The sequence below is a fragment of the Chlorocebus sabaeus genome, chromosome 8 (assembly GCF_047675955.1).
Source record: "Chlorocebus sabaeus isolate Y175 chromosome 8, mChlSab1.0.hap1, whole genome shotgun sequence".
Lineage (NCBI taxonomy): Eukaryota > Metazoa > Chordata > Mammalia > Primates > Cercopithecidae > Chlorocebus > Chlorocebus sabaeus.
The window spans coordinates 96,682,820-96,694,948 of record NC_132911.1 but is presented as its reverse complement, the minus strand read 5'-3'; the positions used below and the strand labels follow the sequence as shown (position 1 = coordinate 96,694,948).

General features: G+C 33.2%; 1 protein-coding gene across 7 annotated transcripts in view; it reads left to right on the top strand.

Moving 5' to 3' along the window:
* Positions 1-12,129, top strand: part of TRIQK (triple QxxK/R motif containing) — a 70,097-nt gene that overhangs the window by 31,865 nt on the left and 26,103 nt on the right. The gene's annotated exons all lie outside the window — the stretch shown is intronic.

Genomic DNA, 12,129 nt, shown 5'->3' with positions numbered 1-12,129 from the left:
GCAGTATAAATTTAATGTGTTGTTTTCAAGTGTGTCATGTGTCCAGATGCCACAACAATCTGTGCATTAAAAAAGCATTAAAATAAAAGTAAGTGAAATATTTATGGGTATTTTTTGGTGGGGGCTGGGTTACTTGTGACATAATTATGTTTAGTTTAATTAATTCTATTAGGTTTTGGGAAAAACAAGTGCTTTGTTTTCTTATTTCTTGTTTTAAACATTTTATAATGTAGATTTCTAATGCTCTTCCACCCTCGTCAGCCACCCCATACCTACTTCTAGATTACCTGTTTTTGTTAATGACATCATCATCTCTCTAACCCAATATTTGCCAAGTACGGTCCACTAGCCACCTGAATTTGAAAACTGGCAGGGAATAAGTGCTTGTTCAAAATGCTGCTTCCTTGGCCACTCCCCAACATTACTGACTGGGTATTTTTGAAGGGTGAAGCCTGGACTTTGTATTTTAATCATCACTAAAATTTAAAAACATTGTCATCTTCAGTTTTTCTTCTGCCTTATTGCCCCCATCCAAGCTGTTCCTATATTCTAAAAAGTAAAACACCAAATAGAACGTCCTTTCTACTTGTTGCATTGATTTATCACTTAGTAGATTACTTTTGGAACTTAGCTGGATTCTTTTTTTTTTCTAGCCTATTTAGTTAACTTCAAACCTCCTTGTCTTTCTAATCTTATTAAAAAGTATCTGATTTGGTTACCTCACTGCACTAAATCCTTTTATATTTTCCTGTTGAATTCAGGAAAAGTCTAAAGTTTCAGGGGATCATTAGAAACTTCCACAATTTGATCATGCCACCCCACCCAGGCCTTGCTGGTCCACCAGAGAGGCTGACAGGCTTCACAGTCCCTGCTCAGGCCTCCCATCTACTTCCAGCTGTGTTTCTCAAATGCTAATATGCAAAAGAATTGCCTGTGAGCTTGTTACAAAGATAATCAATGGTTCTCAAACTTTAATGGTGACAGTAATCACACGGGAAATTTAAAAACAAAACAAAACTAGAGATCCATATACCTTAGCCCCTAAGATTCTGATTCAGTAGGACTGTGATGGGGCCCAGGAATATGCATTTTCAAGAGTATCCCAGACAACTCTAATGGTGATTATGGACCGTACTTTGACAAATGCTGATCTGGACTCTCAACTGCTCCCAATGAATAGGTGATACTAACTAGACTCGAGATCTGAGACTTTCTTCTGTGGTGCTGAATTCTAGCCAGCTGAGTTTTCCTGGAGGGATTGGGACTCCTCCACTTACCAAGGCTACAGCTGACTCCTGGAGAGGCCTGAGTACTCACTGCAGTTTTGAGATAAAGCTGGTTCAAGATATTACACATTCCTGTTAATTTTTCTCACTGCCCTACCTGACCCATTTGGTTATACGTCCTCCACTAAATACTTATGCCCATATTATTCTGTATTGTCTTTGGTTTTTCATGGACTAATCTCCTGCTATTTCCTTTCCTTTCTATTTTTTTTATATCCCCCTTGAACCTAGTTCATCCCAAACGCTTTATTACTTTTACCTCTTGATGTTAATTGAAACTTGATTCTTCTTATAAACACCACTTTCCTGAAGCCATCTTAAATGGAAACTATTCTTCTTTTGTTCATATACCAGTGGATCAAGAGGTTGGTTTTCATCATTTTATTTTTTATTGCCACTTCCAGAATATTTACATTTCCTGCATATAAAAGCAAACAAGACAAATCAAACAAAAAACCCAGCTCCTTTGTGATTCATTCCATTTGACGGTAGTGTCCTCTACCTCTCTCTTTTGCTGTTTATCTATGGACATCCGGGTCCCTTCTCAGTCTTCCTACCTCTGAATCTTTCTTTGCATCCTCACCCAAATCCTGCTACCATCCTGGGTACCCATAATGCATATGTATGACATATGCATTATCCTGGTCTTTCAGTTCCTTAACACATCTGCCATAATGTTTTCCTACCACGTCAGTCTTTCTGGACCAAAACTTACTCCATCTCAATAATAATATTAATTGCCTCACACTCACACTGACTAGTGACCTTGTTAATAACCTTTCTTCTCTAGTAAAATAACTAAATTTCCCTCCTAGTGTTTGGTTTTTGGTTATTTTTTTACTCCAAATAACCAAATAAATTTTGTTATTTGGTTATTTTTTACTTTCAAATTTGGTTATTTAACTTTTTCAAGTTCGAAGATTGGTCCACTTTCTGCTTAACTCTAAACCACTACTACCTTCACTTCCTTTTCTACCTTTAGATGCCATAAAATATCATGTCACCCACTTTTTATAGTATCCTAAAGTTTTCTGTCATGCCTACCTGGGAAAACTTAAATTCTGCTTACTCTAGTAGACTACCTTTCCCTATGTCAGCACTAAGTAGCTAAGTACTCAGAAAGGAAAATATTATTTGCAATCCGATAGTCCAATGCTATAATAGATTCATGGTTACCAAAGTTTTTTGGTCTCTTAGTGATGCCCATGAAGCCTGTTTTCATTTTTTATTTTTCTATTTTTTAGAGATGGGGCCTCAACTCTGTTGCCCAAGCTGGAATGCAGTGGCATGATCAGAGCTTACAGCAGTCTCAAACTCCTGGGCTCAAGAGATCTTCCCACTTCAGCTTCCAGAGTAGCTGGTATTACAGGCACAAGTGACTGCACCCAGTTAGTCCTGTTTTCTTTAGACAACTCTTTCCATTCCTCCACAGCATTAATTCCAACTCTGCACTTGCAAACCTTCAAACTTCCCACCTTTCCTTTCTCTCATAAGGAGATAATCTTGCCTGCTACTTCATAGTGAAAACAGAGCTACTACATAGATATCCCTCTACTTTTGGTTACCAGACCTCAAGTCTTATGTGTAATTTTGCCCATCATTTTCCTTTTTCTTGATAAAGTGATGGACATAGTGTGCTATGATTATTACTTGAAATGAATGCTGGATTCTACTCTTTGGAAACCTCATTGTTACTTTTTTTTTTCTATATTTTCACCCTCTCACTTTCTGGTTGTTCCTCCCAATTATTATTTAGACCAACTCAAATTTTCATCTTTAATCAGAAAAAAGCCCTAAAGAGTAAAAACAAAGCATAACAACAACAACAAAAAATCTCTTCCTCAACCTCAGTTCCTTTCTACTTATTATGCTATCTGTCTCCTTCCTTGTATTTATTTTATAATGGATTGGTCTGCAATTTTCATCTCTGCTTTCTCACCTCTCACTTATTCTTTAGCCCATAGGAAGTATTTGACCATTTAAGTACAGAGACATCATTGCTTCTTTTTCTCAGCATAATATTGTTGAGATTTATCTCTATTGCCTATGTTCAGTATTTTATTTTTCTGGGTAGTATTACACTATATGAATAAACCACAGTTTCTCAACTTCCTGGACTCACGCCATTCTCCTGCCTCAGCCTCCCGAGTAGCTGGGACTACAGGCGCCCGCCACCATGCCCCCAATTTTTAACTATTACGAACAAAGCTGCCATGACCATTTTTGTAGAAAGTATTTTTGTAACCATATACATTTATCTCTCTTACATAAATATCTAGGAGTAGAAGTGCATAAATTGCTGGTAGTTAACTTTGTAGGAACTGCCAATTTTATAAAGAAGTTGTACCAGAAATTTCAGTTGCTCCACATTCTCTTCATTATTTTGTATATGAATTATTTTTTATTTGAACCATTCTAGTAGATATGTAGTAGTATCTCAGTTCTAATTTTAATTTGCACTTTGCTGCTAATTACTACTGGTGTTAAGAACTTTTTCATGTGCTTGTCATTTGTATATCTTATTTGCTGAAGTTTCTGGTTCCTGTTCAAGTTTTTTACCCCTTTTTAAATTATTAGGTTGTATACCTTATATTATTAATTTTTAAATGCTTTCTGGATGCAAATTATTTTGTCAGATACGTGCATTATGAATACTATCTATCTGTAATAACCTATTTTCTTACTGGTGTCTTTTGATAAGCAAATATTAATTTTGATGTAATCCAGTTTATTCTTTTTTTCTCTTTTATGATACCTCCTACTATGTTTTCTTCAATAAATATTTGCCTCTACAAAGTCATGAATATAATATTTTCCTTAGTAACTTTGTTGTCTTAGCTACTTTGTTCAGTTGTATGATCTATCTTCAATTAATTTTTGTGTATAATATGAGATAGGGGTTAAATATTTTTGGTTGTTTTATTTTTTGTAAGGAAATATATTTGTTCTAGCACTATTTCCTAATACTGTGTTTTAGTTCCCTAGTTTGGCTGAAAGATGAGTCCCAACAACTAAGATTTCTTTCCTGGAACATGACTTTTTAGGTTTACACAGATAAGTGTCCTGTACTTACTTTTCGTATAAATTTTCATATCAATGTTGGCAAGTGATCAGGATTTTAGAAATCATCTTTTCACATATTTCAGTTTTTAGATACTTTATCTGCAGCTGTAAAGGAAATTAGTTTGTCAAAGTGTAGGTGAACTGGGCACTTCTATCTTTGAAAACTTTAGAATAACAACTATTTAACTCCAGTTTTATACAGTAAGAATTTGTTCCTCATTGTAATAACTTGTCTCAATGATAATATAATACTATTAGTATGAGTAATACATAAAATTAATTGAAATAATTAATATGACTGATAATATCAAAATGATTAATGTTACTTATAATATTGCATTTTAATGTTATAATTGTGTATACCTTGTCCACTTCACACTTGATAGTCTTTCAAACGATCTTTTTTTTTTTCATTTCCTTAAGTGTGGAGAACTGTCTCTGAAGATCTGAATCATGAATGATGCCTCTTAGGCAAGATCTGAATGATTACTCAGAGATGACTCTTGTGTGCAATATGAAAATATATAGGTTCCACAAGTGGGGATGTATTGAAAGGACATTTAAAGCAAATTGCAGAACATAGTAAATTCCTGGAAATGTGAATGAGCTTGTCAAAGTCATGGAACTAAAAGCTGAATTTCATAGTGCACTGGAACATAAGAAAGGAACAAATGACAAATTCAGATCATTAATGGTTCTTTATACTAAGGATTTTTGCTTTATCTAGGAAATGTGTCATCATTTCAATGACTTAAGTATGTTAAGTGAAGGAGCAATTTTAAATTTGTAATACTCTGGAAATGGTTAATGTGCAATAAGATCAGGGACAAATATATTCTGTGTTTATTATATCTTCAGCATCTAGCATGAGGTTGTATTTTCATGACTGGTTCTCCACTTTGATCCAGCCATAACCAAATACCTCTTCTGTCTCACTACAGCTTCATGTTTAACGAAGAGTTTTCTTAGGTAAATGTATTTCTTTTAGCCTTAAAAACTAAGATAATTATTTTTTCTGTGGTCATGGGTTGAACTTTTTTTAATAACCTGTGTTTTGATATGTATTTAAATGTCACAGTCTGGATTTAATGCTTTTTCTGGAATCAGAGACATATGTGAAGGCTTCAGATTTCTTATTTCTTTACTTGTTCTCTCTGGATTTCATAAAAAAGGTATAAATGAGCAATAAAATAACTTGGTCGGAAGGTGATTGAATATAATACTACCTTTGTTTTTAAAGGTCACGTATTAATGCTTAAAAATACTGTTGGCAAAATTGCTCTGGAAAATTCAGGTTAAGAAAGCATACTAAAAACAAAAATGCTATGTTTAATCTTAAAAGTCCTAATGAGTGTAAAGTTTAATTAGATAAAAATTAACTGAATTATTTTAATATCCAATTTAGGTATTAAATAAAATTAGCATTTTTCTTCTTTAAATATGTGTTATCAAGTTTCAAGAATGTCGGAAACTTCTGTGATGATTTCATCTGAAATAATTCCTGCAGCAAAATTCATAAATAATAAATATTATCTTATTAATCCATATTTTAGTTTAGCTGGATCTCAGAGCAAGTTAGTTCCTCAGGGAATGCAGTGTTCTTTACAAAAGAAGGTGATGAGACATAATCTCCAAGGAATTAAATTGTGGAAACAATCTTGGTATTGTACATGCTAATATAAATCTGTTATTCCCTTTCCACATCTATCACAACACGTTTTAAATTGTGGCTGATCTTGTATGCAAATAGCTGTCTTATTAGAAATTGCGGCTGTATGTGTTAATGTCTCCCTGGATTTCTTGGGAGTTTGCTATCTAACCATCAAAGCAATAGAAATGAATGATGATTACCGCAAGGCTTTGAAGAACAAAGAAAAGTCAGAACATTTTAAAGGTTCTACATGTCTGAGTCATTGACAGTTTGCACCATACAGATGAATAGGTGTCTCTCTAGGTCATTTAAAATAGCCTCAGTGTGTTTATTAGTAAGGCAAAATGCTTTCTTTTTTTGTGTGTGTTTCTTGCAACTAATAAAATGTAAATAATTTGTGTAAGAATGTGTTCTATAAGCATGTTTTGTTTTATCATTTGGTAAAATGTCGTTTTACTTACTGAATAGAATATAATAATTTCAAAGACAATTAGAAAGTTTAAATTTTGATTAAATATTACCAAACCACTAAAAATAACTAAGAATAAAAATTTTAAACCAGTTTTTCTCTAATGTATCTTGGTTGAAATTCTTTTGAAGGCTTTTATGTTCAGTGATTATTATACATATAAAATGTCTGTTCATAGAGCATAGACCCCTCTAAAAGTTTAGATTCTTTAGATTTTTCCCTGGTATAATTTTTAATGTAGCATATATTAACATATAAGTAAAATTCAGCTACTTTGGTGAAAATATATTTTTGATAAACCTCTTACTTTTTTACTTACTGTTGGTAGTGAATGAATAAAGTATTGACCTCTGAAGTGTTATCTCTGCTGGGATGTTGGTTTAAATGACCAGAAAGGAATCGGAGGAAGCACAATGAGTAACCATTTTGGTAGATAGCCTTAGTGATTTGCTTAAAAAAAATAATTAAGCATAGTGTGTAAAGGCAAAGAACAAAACTCAATTGAAAAGGGAATAATATCTTGAGTGTTTACTCATTTAATCCAACTTCTCTCCTAAAATGGAGTGGTATCTTCCCTACCCACACACAATTAAGACTAAAATAACTTGATTCCTATTTATAATTAATAAATGCAAAATACTATGCAAATATGATTGCTATATGAATAAATTATAATATATCTATTGACAATTTTTATGGTGCTTGTCTTCACAGAATTATTTTTAATGGTTTGAATGATAAGAACTAAGACTATAGAATTAGGTGCCGTCTTGTTTTTATTGCTAGAATTTTAAAATGTTTTCTTAGATGTAATAACTACATGGTTTATTAGAGATGAGAATTTAACTTATTTGACTTTGTCATAATTTGAATATTCCTAGATATTGCAATAATACCATAAATATGAAGATTATTATGACTAGAAAAATAGGTTTTTAGCTGAACTTATAATTTTATTACATATGAATAAAAATTATTACATTGGAGATGCCTCTCACTGTATTGGGTGGGATCATTGTTAACTGTCTGTGTGACAATATATATAGATAAACAATACAATTTTGTCTGAACAGATTTCAAATGCATTTAGTGTTTTAGAACCTTGATAAACTCTTTAGAAAAATTAGTTTGATAATTGCATCAGTTTATATGGAAACATCTATACTTGTTTGTTTTAGTTTCAGTGATGACCACTATTGTAACAAATAGATGCAAAAAAATGTATAGTACTGCAAATGCTGCCCATTTATTTTTTGTTATCACAGCAGTATGAAAGAGAAAAACAAGTTAGTTGGGTAGCTCTCCTCCATGCAGTCATTCATGATCCAGGCTGTCATCATCATCACATTGTGTTCAGAGTTACCCTGGAGGTCATCTCCATTTCATCCAGATAAATGAGTATGCAAGGAAAGTTTTTATAAGTCAGTTCTAGAAGCAGCAAACATTAATTTACTCACATTCTGTTGGCTGAAAATAAGTGATGTGCCCACAACTAACATCAAAGGAGGCCGGGACATTAGTCAAGTGTACCCAGAGTGAAAAAAAGGAGAACATGTATTTTAGTGAGTAGCCAACAGTTTTTGTAATAATTTATCTTTCTGGCATAGAAATAGCTATGCACATTTATTTTTTTCTGTCTCCTCAATAGAGAGAACCTAAACATCTAGCATTTATTGCATCTAGCTCCAAGCCAAGGATCTCAAGCTAACACATAGCCCTCTCTCTCAATTTGCCTGTGACATTTTCCTACTCCTCCCCAGCATCAGAACCCCTAAGAAATAATGATCAAGCAGTGGATAACTGCTTTATACCTGCAATAATCATCCCCATTTATAAAGGGAAGAATGGAAAACAGCCACAGGAGTCATTGGTCCATTGTGATGATGAAACCTGCTGCTCACGAGACCACTGAGAAGATCCATTGTACTGAAGTAGAAGTTTCAGCTTATGGTCTTTTTGTCTGTTCTTCATGGCTCTTCCCTCTGGATGGTTCTTCCTTTCTAGTCATGTGTGAAGTAGATGTTACAAACTCTATAGAGTTTGCCTTCCTTGAGTACTGTCATATACTGGTTTAAATGTAGAGGCCTCAAAGTTAGCTTTCATTCAAAGACATTTTTAGATTATGTTTCTGGTTTCTTTGTAAATATAGTTCCCTCACATTTTAGTAACCTTCTTACCATTTCTACTCAGTTGCATGTGCCAGTAAACACAGTGCAATTTCTTTCCTAGACCTAATTCTCATGTCCACTTTCTGTGCTTCAGAACTCCTAGGCTTCTCTTTTTCTACCCAATAGTGTCTACTTTGAAGTAGTCTGAAATAATAGGCTCAGGTGAGACAGTAAAAACCCCTCATCTGCTATTTGTCTCTCTCTCTCTCTTCTTTTTTATAAGCTGATATGTTTTAATGGGTCTTTGTTCTTCAAAGCCTATTTTCATTTTTTTTTTCCTGTTGGTTCTCAGAAGAATGTGGCTTTTCCAACATTTTTAGCCCCAAATTACTGGACTTTCTATTCTATTTTTGCTTGTGACATGACCAGTTCTTGTCTGACTTCATCTTCATCTTGTAATGCCGTACTAGAAGGAATGAGGAACAACTTCCAGGCACCAGTTTGAAGAATACTTATGACTGTAACATTCATATTCTATAAATAATGACATATTATAATTGAGGCTAGGAAGTATAGTCTGTGCTAGGAAGAAAAGGAGGATATGAGTGATCAGGGTGTACTCTCTGCTGCAATATTTAAATTCAATAAAAATCATAAAACTTACAGAGCAGAAATAAATTTTAATTCTGACAAAAATACAAAAAAAAACCCCAACAAAACAAAAAGTTGTTTTTTTGAAAAGATGAGTAGAATTAACAAACCTTTGCTTGCCCAAGGAAGAAAAGGAGGAAACTCAAATAAAATGGGAAACAAAAAGAAACATTACAACTGATACCACAGAAATGCAAAAGATCATTAGCGACTACTATGAACAACTATATACCAACAAATTGAAAAATCTAGAAGAAAAGAATACATTCCTTGGCATATAAAACCTACCAAAATAAAACATGACAGGACAGAATAGTTGAACAGACGAATAATTAATCATGAGTTTGAAGCAGTAATAAAAATCTTCCATCAGTGAAAAGACCAGGACCTGATAGATTCATTGCTGACTTCTACCAAACAGTTAAAGAAGAACTAATGCTGTTTCTACTCAAACTATTCCAAAAAATTGAAGAGGAGGGAATACTTCCAAACTCATTTTACAAGGCTGGTGTTACTCTGATACCAAACCAGACAAGAATACAATTTAAAAAGGGGGAATACTACAAGGTAATATCCCTGATGAACATAGATGTAAAAATCTCAACAAAATACTAGAAACCAAATTCAGCAACACGTTAAAAAGATAATGTATTATGATCAAGTGAGACCACCCCAGTGATGCAGGGATGGTTCAACATTCACATATCAATAAACATGATGTATCACAACAACAGAATTAAGAATAAACACCATATGATCATTTCAGTAGATGCTGAAAAATTATTCAATGAAATTTAACATTCCTTCATGATAAAATTAATATTTTAAAAATTTCTCTGCTACCCAAAGTGATCTACCGATTTAATGCAATCTCTATCAAAATACCAATGACATTCTCCACAAAAATCCTAAAGAACAATCCTAAAATTCACATGGAACCGTGGAAGATCTCCAATAGCTAAAGCATTTCTGAGCAAAAAGAACAAAGCCAGAGCATCACACTATCTGATTTCAAATTATACTACAAATTTATAGTAATGAAACAATTGGGTACTGGCCTAAAAACAGACACATAGACCAATGGAACAGAATCGAGAACCTAGAACTAAATTAACACACTTAGAGTCTACTTATTTTTTGTAAGAGTATGAAGAAGTTACAATGGGGGAAAGGAGGATTGTCTCTTTAATAAATTATCCTGGGAAAACTGGATATCTATATGCAGAAGAATGAAAGTAGATTCTCTATCTTTCATCATATACAAAAATCAACTCAGATGGATTAAAGACTTAAATGTAAGACATAAAACTATGAAACAACTAGAAAAAAACATTGAGAAAATACTTCAGGACATTGGTCTGGCAAAAATTTGGGGGGTAAGATCTGAAAAGCCCAGACAACAAAATAAAAAGTAGACACATAGGATTACATCAAGCTAGAAAGCTTCACAGCAAAGAAAACAATCGATAAAGTGAAGAGACAGCTTGCAAAATGTGAGAAGGTATTTGTAAAATATTCATCCGACAAAGGATTAATACCCAAAATATATAAGAAGCTCAAACAACTCAATAGCAAAACACAATTCAATTAAAAATGGGCAAAAGATCTGAATAGACATTTCTCAAAAGAAAATACAAATGGCCAACAAGTGTATGAAAAATATTCTCATCATCACTAATCATTAGGGAAATCCAAATTGAAAGCACAGAGAGATATCATCTCATCCTAGTTACGTGGCTACTATCAGAAAGACAAAAAATAACAAGTGTTGGTGGGGATGTGAAGAAAAAAGGGAATGGTCATACACTGTGGGTGAAGATGTAAATTGGTACACCATTATAGAAAACAATATGGAGGTTCCTCAATAAACTAAAAATAAACTACCATATGATCCAGGTATCTTACTCCTGGGTATATATCCAAAAGAAAGGAAATCAGTATGTGGAAGACATATCTGAACTCTCACGTTTATTGCAGCATTATTCACAATAACCAAGATATGGAAGCAACCTTGGCATCCATCAATAGATGAATGGATAGCAAAAATGTGGTCTCTATACACAATGGAATATTATTCAGCCATAAAAATGAAACTCTGCCATTTGCAGCAACATGGATGGAACTGAAGGTCATTATGTTAAGAGAAATAAGCCACGCACAGAAAGACAAATATTGGGTGTTCTCACTCATTTGTGAGAGCTGAAAAAGTAGATCTCATGGAGGTAGACAGTAGAATAGTGGCTACCAGAGGCAGGGATGGGAAGTGGGTAGAAGGGTAGAGAAGTTGGTTAAGGGATACAAAAATACAGTTAGATAGAAGGAATAATTTCTAGTATTCAGTAGTACAGTAGGAAAATTATGATTAACAATAATTTATTATATATTTCTGAATACCTAGAATAGAAGATTTGTTTTGCTCCCAACACAAAGAACATGTAAATGAGGTGATGGATATCCCAATTTTTCTGAATTGGTCATTACTCATTGTATACAGGTATCAAAATATTATGTATATCCCCCTAAAATATGCACAACTATTGTATATCAATAAAAACATGTTGAAGATTAAATCGAACAGTACATATAATGTAATAAGCATGAAAATGTTAAGAAATGATAGTAGTTTTTATTGTTTACATTAAGAGGGGAAGAACTAGAACTGAAATTCATTTACTTTGGTTGTATATGTCATGCTTTTAAAAATAAAATACAAAATACTTGAGATTCAAACTTTAGCCTTAGTTTTAATGGTAACATAGTAAGTGTATATATCCAAAATATATATACTTGGAAATAAACATGTTGCCAAAAGCATGCCACAATCCCCAACCTATCTAAGTAAATGCTACATGATTTTCATATTTACAGATATGTTATCTAACAATGTGGTTTAATTGAGCA